Below are 16,679 nucleotides of genomic sequence, written 5' to 3'. Positions count from 1 at the left end.
AGGGTTATTCTAATAGAAGTTACTCCACTATGACCTGCTTTAACAATTATTGGTCTCTTGTCCTCCCATGATTGAGGACCTGCGTTTGTTGTTTTGTTTTTTAATTTTTTTGTAGTTGTAAATAGACAGAATGCCTTTATTTTGTTTATTTTTATGTGGTGCTAAGGATCGAACCCTAACCCTCAAGTGCTTGGCCAGCATTCTGCCACTGAGCCATAGCCACAGCCTGAGGACCTGGGTTTTACCAGCTACAAATACAAAATTCTGACATCCCGAATAGTGAAATAAATAATGACATCACTAAAATAATTGAAATATTCATACATCTTAAAATACACCTGAATTCATAAAATGGATTCATCAAATCGGATGACCCAGTATGCACACAAATACAATGTGGAGATTCTGATCAGTCCATAGCTAATCCTCAAATGTTGTAGGAATTATATTTATAAGGTTATCTTTATCCCTGTGACTGAAAAACAAAATATGCCAGCTTAATATTTTGTTAGCCAAATTATTACAAAATGATAATTTTCCTATTGTAATGAAAAACAAAAACTTATTCATTGTATTGTTCTTTTATTATGATATTCGGTTAAAAGGCTCAAAGCATGCAAACTCCTAAATTTTAGACTTGTAAATGTTGAAATCCGTTTCATTTAAGTGAAAAGATTACAGATAAAATCAAGGAAAATGTTAAATCTATAGCTTCATTGCCCTTTTTCCTTACCCATCTCTTTTCAACTTTTTTAAAAAGTGCATATTTCACTAAGGGAATTTGACAGTATTAAGGCAAATGTTGCTGTTTGACATTTCTTGTGCATTATACTGGAGGGAAGTTTCTGGCACTATTTTCAGTGCTTCAGTTCAATTAGGGATTAAACTGACAGTGGGATGCTGTTAAATATTTCTGAGGCTTATTTTCTGATTTAAAAAAAAAAAAGCTACCTTTCCATTTAACCTTGTATTTCTCTGCCTTGTATTTCATAAAAAATAAGTTTTATTTTCAGAGTTAAATGAGGACTTAAAAATTAAAATCAGCAGATGGTTTTTTCTTTGTGTTTTGCAAATCTAATGAGGTTTTTGCAATGCTCTGTGCTGCTACTAGAGAAGAAAGGGTGTAGCTGTGCTTGTTTGTGTTTATTTTTCCATCATAGAATTTCCTAATTCTGATCCTTGGTACTAAATTAAACTGTAAGGAAGAGAGCATTCTCTTTATTTCTTAAAAGGAAGAAACTTAAATATAAGCAGACTCCACTTCAAGCAATTCTTGACTTTTCACACTAATTCCCTACCTGTCACCTGACAAAGTTGACCTAATTGTGTAGCCATGACTGGGTAGCTACATGCACATATAAAAAAATATTCAATGACTTCAGTTTCTAATCTCTTATATATTCTTTCCCTTTGTTATTCTTTTCCTTTATTGTACCTTACCCATGAGTTACTAAATGTTATTCCCTACTTTCTCATCCTGATGTTAAATATAGTTCCCCCTTTTTAAAAGCTAATAATAAGCAAAAAAATATGTGTGTGTGTGTGTGTGTATATATGTGAATAAATATATAAATATAAAATCTCCTGGAAAACACCTGCACTCAGATGGACCTAAACTTAATAGTTTGGCAGATCACTGGCACTTTAATTCAATTTGAGGCTACCTGTGTGTGTAACATAGATATCTAAAGTGTGTTGACTTGAGATGAACTTGGGCTCTTACATAGCTTCTCAGCCCCATAAATCTTATTTTTGATCAGTTTTAAAGCAGAGCAGCAGAAATTGTTTGAAAGTCTCCCTTCCTCTTGTTCTTTAGGAAAATAATTTCCTACAGAAACAAATATTTTGCATGTTCCTTTGTTCATTTTTAGCCCAAAGATCCTCTCCAAAAGACTGTCTATATCTCCTTGTTGCTTCTTCAATCTCTCTACTTACTCTTATCCACTATTTGTTATTCAAGTTCCATTTGCTACCACAGCCTCATTCCACACCAGTGTTCTTCTTCCACAATAATAAAAAAATTGTTAAAGACTAAGCATCTAGCAATTAATTTAATTTAATTTTTAAATTAAAATGTCCAATGAAGCCAGGCCATGTTGGTGCTTGTCTATAATCCTAGCTATTTAGAGGTTGAGGTAGGAGAATCCTGTTAGCTCAGGAATTTGAAGCCAGCTTGGACAACAGACCGAGATTCTGTCTCACAAAAACACATTTTAAAATTTCAGTAGACAATTTCCTTTCGACTCCCCCATGAAAATACCTCAATTTTTTTTTCCAACCTGTATTTGGCTCTCATTCCAATGTACAGAGTTGGAGAATCAAGTGGCCCCAAATACTAGTTTTGAAACTCCTCACTGTTCCCACCCATCAACTTGGGCTTTGAACCACATACTATCCACACCTATCACCACTGCAGATGCATTACTCTTCAATGTCATAGCCCACTTGAAACCTGGTTCATCATCTTCCTCTTTACTGTCTTCCCTTCCTCAATTTCAGTGACTTCAGTATCCATGCTATGGTGTGGCCTTACATTTACCTGCCTTAAAAGTCTCCCACCTCAGCCCAGCTAATATTTTATTCCACCTTAAATTATCTACAAGCCTGCTGGGATAGATAGTTTACCTTTGCTCCACCTTCTTAAGTTGTAAATGCATCTCTAATTCTGACTGACTGAGCCTGGCAGTTCATCCCTTTACCTAGTACACTTTGATTAAAAATAAAATAGATACATCTTTGTTGTTATATTTAATTATTTAATTTTCTTGGCAGTTTATTTTCTAAACCTAGTAGAGACAATGATTGTCAGTCCAGAAGGCTACTCTCTGAAACTTGTTTCCAGAATAAAAGCTAAAGAAAAACACATTGTTATATAAATAAAAATGAAATTAAATAAATAAAAATAAAATTAACCATAAGTAGATCATAGGTCAATTTTAAAACTTTTTTTATAAAAGTTTAGTTAGAAGGAAAATGATCCCACAGATCAAAAGGTTAAAAAAAGTAGATATACTTAAAATATGTTAATCGGTAAAGCCGAGCAAAAGTGTATATAAAAGAATACTAATAATTCACTTGTAGAAGAGGCATTAAAGATAAAATATTGGATAAAAATAACATAATTGGAGGCATGTAATCATTCAGATTAAGCCCTTACAAGGTCGTTTCTTAGAGAATTAATATTAACCCTTAAATCTTTCAAAAACTAGGAAACTCTTCCAAACTTCTTTCATGAGGCAGTATCATCATATCAAAGACAAAGACACAACAAGAAAACTGCAGACTAATATTACTGTTAAATGTAGGTGTAAAAATCATCTACAAAATATTAGCAAACTAAATTCAACAATATGTGAAAAGGATCACATATCGAAACCAAGTGGGGTTAATCCCTGCAATACAAGGATGGTTTAACTTATATAAATCAATGTCATACGTCAAAAATTAACAGAATGGCTGGGGCTGTAGCTAAGTGGTAGAGCACTTGCCTTCCAATGTGGGGCCTGGGTTTGATCCTCAGCACCACATAAAAATAAATAAAGACATTGTGTCTATCTACAACTAAAAAAAAATGTTTTTTAAAGTAACAGAATGAAGGATAAAAATAAACATCACCCAACAAATAGAAAAAGCATTTGACAAATACCCTTTTATGATGAAAATGCTCATTAAATTATGTGTAGTAAAAACTTTCCTCAACAAGAGGTCATATAAAGTACCAAATGACATCTTATCCAATAATGAAAAACTGAAATCTTTTCCTCTTCCGTCTAGGGCAAGATGCCCACTTGTTGACATTTCTGTGCAACACCGGACTAGGAGTTCTAGCCAGCAATTAGATAGATAGATAAATAGAAGGTATCCAGATCAGAAGGAAGGAATACAATTATCTTTGCTTGCAGATGACATGATCTTCTGTCCAGAAAACACATAGAACTCTGAGGGGAAAAAAAATTGTCAGAACTAGTAAATTGAGCAAAAATGTAGGATACAAAATCCACTTTCAATTCAATGACATTTTGTGTCTAGCGTTATGCTCAGTGGTAGAGCTCATGCCTAACATGTTATAAGGCCCAATATTCACACTCCAGCACCACAAAACATTTGTGACATTTTATATAATAACAACAATTTATTCAAAAGCAAAATTAAAATCTCATTTACAGTAGCATCAAAAAATTAAATATTCAGGAATTAACAAAGGAGTTACACACTGAAAAATATAAAGCACTAATGAAAAAAAATTAAAGCTGACAAAAATAAATGGAAAGACATTCCATGTGCATGGAGTAGAAATTAAGATGTCCATGCTACACAAAGTGATCTACACATTCAATGCAATCCCTGCCCTGTCAAAATCCCAATGCTGTGTTTTTGTTGTTTTGTTTTTTGTAGTGCTGGGGATTGAAGCCAGGGCCTCACAAATGCTAGACAAATGCTGTACCGTTAAGCTATATCCCCAGCCCTTCACATGGCACTTTTTTAACAGAGACAGAAAATCCTGAAATTTGTAAAGAACAACAACAAAAAGAAAAAAAATTGCAAACAGCCAAAGCAGTTTTTAGGAAGAAGAATAAAAATTGAAGATTCACCCATCCTGATATCAAAATATATTGCACAGCTATAGAAAGTCCAGAAATAAGTATAAGTATATATATATATATATATATATATATATATATATATATATATATATATAAAAGTCAGTTGAATATATATATATATATATATATATATATAAAAGTCAGTTGAATATATATATATATATATATATATATATATATATATAAAAGTCAGTTGAATATATATATATATATTCAACTGACTTTTGGCAAAGGTGCCAAGAGTACACAATGAGAGAGGGTTTTTCTCCTCAAAGATGGTCTTGAGAAAACTGGGTATCTATGTGGAAAAGAATGAAATTGGACCCATATCTCTCACCATTACACACACACACACACACAAAAAAAAAAAATAGATCAAAAACAATTATGAGACCTGAAACTATACAACTCCTAGAAGATCTCAAGAGGGAAAACATGGACTTTGGCTTTGCAGTAATTGCTTGGAAATGACACCAAAAGCATAGGTAACAAAAGCAAAAATAAAGTGAAATCATATCAAACTTTAAAAAGCTGCACAGCTGGGCACAGTGGTGCAGGCCTGTAATCCCAGCTGTAATCCCAGCAGCTCCGGAAGCTGAGGGAAGAGGATTGCAACTTCACAGCCAGCCTCAGCAATTTAGCAAGACCCTGTCTCAAAATTAAAAAAAAAAAAAAAAGGCTGGGGTTGAGCTCAAGTGTTCAAGCACCCCTAGGTTCAATCCTTGGCACACACACACACACACACACAAAAAAAAAAAGTGTTTCTGCACAGCACAGGAAACATACAGAATGAGAGAAAATGTTTGAAATCTGTTCATCTAATATATCTAAACTATATAAGAAACTTCTGCAACTCAATAGAAAAAAAGATGAGCAAAGAAACTAGATATTTCTCCAAAGAAGACATAAATAGCCAACAGGTATGATAAAGTATTCAGCATCATTAATCAGGGAAATGCAAATTACAACCACAATGAGATATCACCTCATTATCAGCTAGAATGACCTTTAAAAAAATAAAAATAAATGTTAGTAAGCATGTGGAAAAAAGGAAGCCCTAGTAAACGGTTGACAGGAATATGAACTTGTGTGGCCATAATGGAAAGAAAACTGTATGGAAATTCCTCAAACTGTCAAAATCAGAACTACACATGACTCAGTAATCCTATTTGTAGGTATATATCTAAAGAAATCAAAATCAGGATATCGAAGAAAAATTTGCACTCCCATGTTTTACAACATTATTCATGATAGCCATGGTGTGGAAGCAACATAAATGTACAATGACATATGGATGGATAAAGAAAATGTGATACATACAGACCTAAAAAGTAAGGAAACCTGCATATTGGCTATAACATGGCTGAACCTGGAAGACATCATGCAAAGGGAAGTAACTTAGATACAGAGGGCTAAATGTTATGTGATGCTGTTTGTATGACCAATGTGTAAAATAGTTGAAGAAGCAGAGTATATTGGTGAGTGCCAGAGCCTGAGATAAGGGGAAACTAGTGGAAAAGTATTCACCAAATGTACAAAGTTTCAGTTATACAACATAAATAAGTCCTAAAGATCTGCTATAAAGTGCCTATAATAAACAGTACTTAAAAATTTGCTAGGAAGGTAAACATTATGTTAAGTGTTCTATTCACACACAAAAAAATATAAGAACTGGGACTTTGGTCAGCGGTAGGGTGCTTGCCTAGCATGGACACAGGTCTGGGTTGGATCCCTAGCACCAAAAATAGGTCAGGAGGAAATTTTGGAGATAACAAGTAGGTTTATGACATAGATTATAGTGATTGTTTTATGAATATACATACCTCTAAACTCATCAAGTTGTATGCTATTAATTATGTGTAGATTTTTGTATGTATGTTCAAAAACAATTTTTTGTTTTTGTACTAGGGATTAAACTCAGGTGCTTTATCACCACTGAACTACATCTCCAGACTATTTATTTATTTATTTATTTATTTATTTATTTATTTAGAAACAGAGTCTCACTAAGTTGCTGAGGCTGGCCTTGAATTTGCAATCTTCCTCAATTTCCCAATTTACTGAGATTATAGGCCTGTGCCACCATACCTGGCTGTCCAAAATTTTTTTAAAGATATTTTTAATAAAAAAGGCAAAATGGGAATAAAAATACAAGCTGCATTCTGGGAGAAGATACTTGTAAAATATTTTTATTAGTTACGATAATAAAACAACTGATGCTGGATACTTTCATGAAGAGGTTTATTAGCTTTCCTTTCTAGAAGTTCAAGGACATGGTGCTGGCATGAGCTTTGCTCTAATGAAGGCCTCGTGGTAGATGAGGTAAGAGTGTATAAAAGGAGAGATCACATGGTGAAACAGGAAGCCAGAGAATAGGGTCCCATGACAACTTTGTTAATCCCTTCTGAGGGCATGTCCCAATGCCCTAATGACTTCCCAGTAAGTTCCTATATTTCAAATGTCCCAACACCTCTTAACATCATCACACTGAGAACCCTGCTTCCCACACATGAACTCTTAGGGAACACATAAACCATATCCCCACCATAGCAACTTTAAATGGTTAAAGATTCGTTTTGTTGTTATTAGTTTTGTTTTCTGTACTAGGGATTTAACTCAGGGGCACTTCATCACTAAGCTACAGTCCCAACTCTTTTTCTTTCTTTTTTTTTTAAACAAGGTCTCACTAAGTTGGTTAGGACCTTGCTAAGTTGATGAGACTGACTTTGAACTTGCAATCCTTCTGCCTCAGCCTCCTAAAGCACTGGGATTACAGGCCTTGTCATCACACCCTGCAAGATTAGTATTTTTTGATATATGAAGAGCAACTGAATGAGTTAGAAAAAAAGCTAAAATTTTAATAAATAAGCATAAGACAAGTATTTCAAATGAAATATAAAAGCCCATAAGTATATGAGAAAATATTCAACCTTATCAACAGTGGTGAACTGATAATATTTAACAACTGGCTCTCCAGGGAGGAAAAGCCCTGACTTGTAGTGTTTGCTTGTTTCTGTAGGGTAAATATCATAGATTATTCAAGCTACTAGTGCAATGCCACTAGACTCAACTGGCTTATGAGCCAGTGAGAGCAGACCCCAGTAGCCCATCACATTAGTAATTAGAGAACAGCCAAATAAAACAATGAGATAGCATTTTCAGCCATAATGTTGGTAAAAGTTAGCAATAAACAATGGGACTTACCCACTTTTTGTGGAAGTAAATAGGTTTAGTCACTTTGAGTATATATCCCACAACTCATAGATTCCCCTCCTTCATATCTTTGGACATAATGTTACTAAGAGTAGATTTTGTCTTTTCTAACATGATTCTGATAAATGATGTATCAGATTTTGGTCAGTCTAGTTGTGCATCATGTAGCTGTACTAGAAAAAAACCCTAAAATTTAACTTTCAAGCCTGGACAATAGAAAAGTTATCCTTATATACTCTGAGCTAATAACCTGGTCCCAAGGTGTCCTTTACCCAAGTTCCTTTACCCTTGGTCCTTTACCCACGGCTTCTTCCAGAATCCATATTTCCAGTGCCCATCACAAATTGGACACATTCTACATACAGGCTGAATAGGGTGAACATCGTACCTGTGAATAGAAAGAGTAAGAAAGAGAAGGAAAAAAAATGGTTGAAGAGGATAGGACAATGTTTTAGCATCCAGATTAGAACTTGAGTACATTTTCTAACAAAACATTGTTATGTAGAGGTTGGTTTCCTAAGCTCTATAGTCATTCAATTAAATGAACATTGTGTATTTACTATGCATCCACATTATGTTAGATATTGTGCTTGATATTGCAAATATGGTGATAAATGACACAGACATGATTCCTGTATTGATGGAGTTCACCTATTAAGAAAGGCAAACATAAATGATTTGATTAATCATAAGTGATTAATCAAATAATTATAAGTGTGCAAAGTACTAGCAAGGAAAAGTACAGGATATCTGAGAATTGATTAATAGGGTGAAGAAACTTGGGTTGGAGAGATGTAGGTCAGGAAAGGAGGATGTATGTCAAACTGAACTCTGAAGAATGAGTAGGATTCCATGTGTGAAGACTGGCATGGGAGAAAATATTCCATGCTCAGAAAACTAGTGGGCAGGAACACTGAGTGATATTATGGTTGCAATGTAGAGGAAGTTTTAGAGAAGAGAGGGGGGAATAATATGTGAGTCCAGGTGTTGACAGTGAGGATAGAAGATGACAGGATTATTTAAAACATAATTAACTATCTTAATCATTAAGATTAAATGTAGTCAATAAAGAAAAGAGGAGCCAACTCCTAAGTTTCTGGCTTGACTATTAGAATGGGTAATGATGTTAAGACAGAATAAACAAAAATTTCACTTTTAGACATGAAAACTTAAGATGTCTCTAAGATATACAAAATAGATGCTATTATATGTAAGTGTCCTGTTCAGGAGAATGGTTTGAGCTAGTGATACAAATTTGAGTCATTGTATTAGTTCATTTGTGCTGCAATGAGAAAATACCTGAGAGTGGGTAATTTATAAACAACTAAAATGTATTTTCTTACAATTCTGGAGGATGAGAAGTCTAAAGATCAAAGCTCTGGATTTGGATGAAGAACTTTTTACTGCATCCTCATATGGCAGAAGGGCAAAAGAGGTCAAAAGCTGGCTGAATCGCTTTAATAAAATTCTTAACCCTATGAATTAAGGAGCAGCCCTTATGACCTAATCACTTCTTAAAGGCCCACTTTTTAATAAATCACACTTACAATGCTTGAACTTTAGAGGGGACACATTCAAACCATACCAGTCATTAAGAATCAGATGGCATTAAAGCCATGAGATTGGATGAAATTACATAAAGGATAAGCATAGATAAAAGAGAAAAGACATCTGAAGATCAAGCCCTGGGTATTCCACATGTAAAAGTCAGTCCATGAGAAGAAACCAACAGAGGATATTCAAGATGTGGCCCATGAATAAGACAAGAATCAAAAGATAGTGGTATCCCAGAAACAAAATGAATTAAATATTTCCAGGTTTAAGATATGTGGTTGGGAATATAGCTCAGTGGTAAAGAGCACTTACCTAGCATGTAAAGCTCCTGAATTCAATCCCTAGCAACAGCAGCGGCATTATCCAATAAATTTAAGCATGTATCTGAATATTTGAAGTCAAGAGGCCAATGAAGTAGAATATTGGAAGGATTATCTTTGTGGATATTAAAATCACTAAGAGTGTTCACTAGGAGTTGTATTACAGTGATAATGGGCCAGGTGTGAAGACCTTTAAGAAATGAGGAGAAACAGCACAACTCCCACCAGAGGTCTACAGATGCTAACTACAGTGCAATGACACTAGCTTCCAGGTCAAGTCAAGAACTAACAGTTCCTGACTTAGGAAGATTTGACTTAAATATTTTTGACTTTATGCTGGTGTGAAAGAGATGCACATTCAGTAGAAACCACACTTTGAATTTGGAATTTTGATCTTTTCCTGGGTTAGTATCCTGTGATGATGAACAGTGGCAGCAGGCCACATCTCCCAGTTAGCCACATCATCTCAAGGGAAAACAACCAATACTCTATAGTGCACTGTGCTGCTAAGCTATGATGTTGGTAAGGAGCAGCTATAATCGCAAATGTTTTGTATGTTGGTAATAGAGGTTCGCCATATGAAAATTCTAATACTCTTCTAAAAATGCTAATCCCATGTGTTTAAACTACTATAATTGAATATGTATAAAATATATTTGAATCAGAGTTGCCTTTATAAGTGTGTGTGTGTGTGTGTGTGTGTGTGAGAGAGAGAGAGAGAGAGAGAGAGAGATTCTTTTAGGTGTAAACTCCCCGAGAGAGAGAGAGAGAGAGAGAGAGAGAGAGAGATTCTTTTAGGTGTAAACTCCCTGAGATCTGGAGTTTATGTGTGTCTTTCTGCTTCGTACTTAATGGTCTTCTAGTACCTTTTTACGTATATTAATGCCATAATTGTTGTTATTGATTTTGGTTGTCATTTCAGTCTGATCATCATACTCCCCACCTGTCTGAATTGAGAACAATTGAGAAATATACACAGGCATTAGAGGGGACTCATTATCAGCTTTGTTTCTGATTATGCTGAAAAAGGGAAAACTGTGGACTTGAGGCCAAAATGGGATTCCAATTCCTCTTCCTCTGGAATTAATTTGTACACTCAATCACTAAATAAATGCAACTTCTTCCTAGGGGCACAGCAAATATAAGAGGGAGTGAACTGAGAGGAGGATCAGGCTGGAGGGGTGGGACAGGACCCAAACCACTGGTGGCCAGGGGTGCGTGTACTTATAAGTCTCCATTTCTCAACTATCTTCTTTCTATGTCTCCCAAAGCTCCCTTTTCAGGGTCCCTTCGTCAGAATTTTCAGAGCTACCATGCTAAAATGGTGTTTTAAAAATTTGTTGGAGGCCTGCCAATTTGGGCTTCTGCTTCTATTCCTATCACCCAGGGCTGACTACAATGAGCCTACCATTTTGGCAGGCAGATTTGAATTACAGAGCCAGAAACAGACTTTGTCATGCATGTGCTATGATCCTTTCAGCAATTTACCAATTAGGTAAGTCACTCCTCCCCTACGGGGACATGAATGGAAAGCACTGGAGAGAAAGGTAAAGTTTCCTCCCAAAAACATCTGACAGGTCCAAGTTTTATGAGGCCTGAAGCTTCTGAAATTTGGGTTGTACTCTTTAAGGTAAAAAAAAAATGCAAAATTACAAATATAAAATTTCATAAAAGTTTGGCAAGGATTCTACGTAAGTGAAGGGGCTGACATTTAAGCTTCATAACTTTACTGTACCTCCTAGTGCTATTGAGAAGGAAGAAATACTTATTTGTATATATCAGGATACTCTTTGATAAAATAATTTAACTTGCAAACAAAGCAATTTGAATTGGCTTTGATAATAAAGTAGTGGCTTATGCAAATGAAAAGTCCAGTTGTTGGACAGGCTCCTGGTTGATATAGCATCTTAACAATGTCATCAATGACCCAATTTCTTTTCATCTTTCCACTGTGCTGTCCATGGTATATATTTCATCTTAGGTGGCTCCCTTCAAGTTTATGGCATGAGTGCCATCAGCATTAGGGATTACTAACTTCCTCTTAGGAAAGGAAAGAGGAATTTTGCCTCAATTATAGAGCAAAAGTCCTGCGCTTCAAACCATAGCTTGTTTTGGTTCAAACATCTGAGTGACTAAGGCCTATGCCAAGCACTGTGGCAAGAATGATAGAGTAACTTTAAATTTTTTAGGCCAATCAGGACCCACCCCCAGAGATATGGATATGTCTCATTCAAATCATGTAGCTGACACACAATGAAGGAGTGGAATTGAGGTTTGTGAAACATCCACACTGTACAATATTAACCAGAGGGTAGAGTCTGGATTAATGAAATAAATACATGGAAAGTTTTCAAGATACTCATTTGGTTTACATTATCCCTTCCATCTTTGCTCTTCTTTACTATGACAGATAAAGTTCCAGGATGACAGGAATAGAGCTCAGTGCTAGAGCACACACTTAGCATATACAAAGCCCTAGGTTTGATCTCCAGCACAGCAAAACAAACAAAAAACTTTTTTTCCAGAAACATATGTCTCATCAAGGAAAGTAAAAATAGGACAAAATTTTATATATATATATATATATATATTTTATTTATATATATATATATATATATATATATATATATATATAAAATATATATATATATATATATATATATATATATATATATATATATAAAATCAAAATGGCCCTTCAAATTCAAATGTTTGGGGTGTCAGGGATTTAAAAAGACCTCAACATGTTTAACAAAGAAACAAAGATAAGTAAACAAAGTAAAGGATAGTTAACATAACTATTTTATTTTGACATTTATGGGGAACAATTAGATTAAGTCTGAACACTAAATTTTTAATTTTGCAACAGAAAAAAAAAATTAATGTTTCAAGCTGAAGGTAATGATTTTATGTATTTTTTCTATCTAAAAGTAAAATATAAGGCAAGTGATCTTTGTGTATTAAAGCTACTGAAGGAAAGTAAACATGTAATAACTTTATATGACTTCAAATAGTCCATATCTTACATCTTTTTTTATCTGGATTCTTTCCTGAAAAGAGAAACAAAAATCTTTTGAAACTCAGAAAATTGTTTTATAGTTTTGTTTTTGTTGTTGTTTGTTTTCAGTGATAAGCTCAAACCCAGGGCAAGCACTCTATCACTGAGCTAAATCCCTAGCCCTCAGAACATATTTTAAATATACTAAGCCTTAAAAAAACTTCTGTGAATTTTGTAAATACTTCTGTTAAAATGTTTACAAATTTTTATAAATACAGTTTTATTAAATCCAATGCTACCTGTTCTGGATAATGTGTGGTATATTTCATTTAGGGTGTGGTGGTTAGTTTGCAGTGATTATAAATCAAGGCAGTACCTCAGGAACCTAGGAATGTTAGGTAGGAGATAGGAAGTTCATAGCTTGCCAAGAACTTCAACTATTCCCATAAACAATTTGATTACTTATGCTGACTCTTGCAAACAAAACAGGTTGCCCAAGTCTTAAACTTGATGCTTCTGTGCAGTATCTGAACCACCCTTCTACAGATATAACCATTCATTTATATATGTAAATACCATTTTCTGTGAATAGGTCAGTATGCTAAAAATCATTGCAAAGTTTTCTATGACCATACATCTTGTTTTGACTTTCCGTACATTTCTAGTATTGAAGAATGGAATACATTAAAAATATTTTTTGAAAGATAATGCTAGGGCTGGGGTTGTGACTTAGTGGCAGAGCGCCTGCCTCACACATGTGAGGCACTGGGTTCAATCCTCAGCACCACATAAAAATAAACAAACAAAGATATTGTGTCCGTGTATAACTAAAAAAATTTTAAAAAATAAATAAAGATATGCTAGCAGAGTACAGTAGTACATGTCTGTGACCTCAGAGATTTTGAAGGCTGAGGCAGGAGTATGGCAAGTTTGAGGCCAGCCTCAGCAATGCCCTCAGTAATTTAGGGAGACCCTCTAAAAATAAAAAATAGAAGGGTTTAGGGATTTAGCTCAGTGGTAGAACACCCCTGGGTTCAATCACCAGCACCCCTGCACCCCAAAAAAGATATATTAGAAAATGACATGAATAAAATGATATAATTTCAGGAAGATAGATTTAAATTGTAATTGTTTGAAAAGAAAATCAACAGTATATAATTGGCCTTTGAACATTGTGTGCATAATTATATGAAAGTTGTGCATAAGAATATTAAGCCAATCAATGTAAATTTTCTACATAAAGAATTTGATTTGGGGCTGGGCATCATAGACATGCTGGTAATCAAGCAATTTGTGAAGCTGAAGCAGGAAGATTGCAAATTTCAGGCACAGCAATTTAGAGAGACCCTCAGAAACTTAGATCCTGTCTGAAAAAAAAAAATAAAAAGAACTGGGGATGTGGCTCAGTGGTAAAGAGCCCCTAAGGTTCAATCCTTAGTACCAAAATTAATTAATAAAGTAAAATAAAAAGTATGGGGGGAGCTGCAGTTGTGGCTCAGCAGTAGAGCGCTCGCCTAGCATATGTGAGGCGCTGGGTTCAATCCTCAGCACCACATAAAAATAAATAAATAAAATAAAGATATTGTGTACAACTACAACTAAAATAAAAATTTCCTCCTTTTCATAGAGGAAAAATATCCTGAGGGACATGTTTAAATTGTTTCCAATAGCTGAGCATTGTGGCACATGCCTATAATCACCGCAGCTAGCAAGGCAGGAGGATCACATTTTGTGACCAACCTAAGCAATTTAGTGATTCCCTAGGCAATTCAGCAAGACCTTGTCTCAAAAAAGTAAAAGGAGCTGGAGATATGACTCAGCACACCTGGGTTCAATCCCAATAATACTATAGTATTTAAGGTGAATGATCTTCATATCAAATAGGGTTTGATTTGGTAACAGCTACTAAAAGATCGGAATCTTCTACCCCAAAAGTGCACTCTATAAATAAAATATAAATTACTATAAATTTTACATTAGTGATTTGTTGCTGTTGTTGAGACAGGGTCTCATTATGTAGATAGTCCTTAGCCACAACCCCAGCCCCTAAGGTTTTGAACTTGCTGTCTTCCTGCCTTATCCTCCCAAACCACTAGGATTACAGGAGTTTGCCACCACACCCAGCCTAATAGACTTAGTTTAAGTCCAGGGTAATTTAGCGTATTCGACACAAAACATATGTATTCAGCATTACACTTGTTCTAGAGTGAAGCCCAGATTCTTACAATGGCTCTTAATGCTCTACAAAATCTGCTCTCTCCTTACCTCTCTGATTTCATCTATTTATTTTCCCCTTTTTCCTTCTACTCCAGCCCCACCAGTTTCCTTATTATAGCTGAACATGCCAAGTACATTGTCATGTTGGCTTTTTAAAAATTACTTTAAGTACATACTTTATTCAGATTTCATGAATTTTTGCCTAGTATCTTCTTTTTTTTTGGTCCTATATATGCTTTTTTTTTTTCAAAGCACATTTTATTTGGGGACAGGGTCTCACTGAATTGCTTAGTGCCTCGCTTTTGCTGAGGCTGGCTTTGAACAGTCTGTCCTCCTGCCTCAGCCTTCCAAGTTGATGGTGGTGTTGGAGTTTTGTTTTTGTTTTGCCAGTACTGGAAATTGAACCCAGGGCCTCACACATGCTAGGCAAGTGTTCTACCATCTGTGTGCCCTGGCTGGCATTAAACTTGCCATCCTCCTACCTCAGCCTCCTGAGTAGCTGGGATTACAGGCATGTGCCACTGGGTAAGTATATTTTTAGCTGACACATAAAAACATTAAAATCGTACATATTAATGGGGAACCATGAAATGTTTTGATACATGTATACAACATGTAATGTTTAAATCGAGTTTAACACATCTTTATCTCTTCAAACATTTCTTCATAGTAAAAATTTTGAAAATCCCTTTCTCCTAGCTTTTTGAAATGTATACTCACATTCTCACTTTCAAGCCTTTGTACCAGGTGCTGTTTTTGTCTGGAATATGCTTTCCTGGGCATCTACAAGATTATATCTTTTCCTTCTCCCAACCTCTACACTCTAGATCCTCTTGGTCCTTGGTCTGCTCTCTAACATTTACTAACTTCTACTATTATATGCAATATTATGTGTTCTATTCCCTTATGTATTGTTTCCCTCAAAAGTTGTTTTGTTGTTGTTGTTGTTTCTCCCTGTACTGGGAAAAATGCTTGGTACATTGTAGGATATATATATGTAAGTATGATTTTTTTTTGTTGACAATGAGACCTTTATTTTATTTTATTTTTATTTATTTAATACCCGGGACTGAGAATTGAACCCAGTGCCTCACACATGCTAGGCAAGCACTCTGACACTGAGCTACAACCCCAGCCCCACAATGTAGATTTATAGTAAATTTTTACTATAAATTTTACATTAGTGATTTGTTGCTGTTGTTGAGACAGGGTCTCATTATGTAGATAGTCCAGACTAGCCCTGCAGTTCTGGGCCCAAGCAATTCTCTTGCATCAGCCTCCTGAATAGCTGGGACTACAGGTGCTCACCACCTTGTTAATATTGAATATTTTAATTATCTGCTTGCTTAAGGTTGAAGGAGGAACTAGAATGAGCTTTAACCATGTGATATGTTTCAAAAGTCAAACTTCCTCTTTAAGGGATACAAGTTATTTACCATCTCCCTCCCAATATAGAGGAAGAACCAACATCAAATTCTCACTTCCCAACCTTCAACAAAAAGACTCAGGAAGTAACAAATGGGTGAAGCTGCAATTTCTCCCCCTACCCAACATACACGAAATACATCAATCCCCGGCATTGAAAAAAAAAAGTGACGATTTTAGTTATTAATGTTCTGAGTTTTAATGAAGCATTTACAAAATGATGCCTGGACCAGAAAGTGCAAGCCAGAGGGCAAGAACGCCTGTTGGACTTTTAAGTAACTCACCCTATCATGGTGAGTACTTCGATCATGGAACGCATGAAAGCCAATCAAATACTGTACTTCCGTA

This window comes from Marmota flaviventris, chromosome 3 (genome assembly GCF_047511675.1).
Source record: "Marmota flaviventris isolate mMarFla1 chromosome 3, mMarFla1.hap1, whole genome shotgun sequence".
In the NCBI taxonomy this organism is placed as follows: domain Eukaryota; kingdom Metazoa; phylum Chordata; class Mammalia; order Rodentia; family Sciuridae; genus Marmota; species Marmota flaviventris.
The sequence above is the reverse complement of the archived record's forward strand: the minus strand, read 5'-3'. Positions refer to the sequence as shown.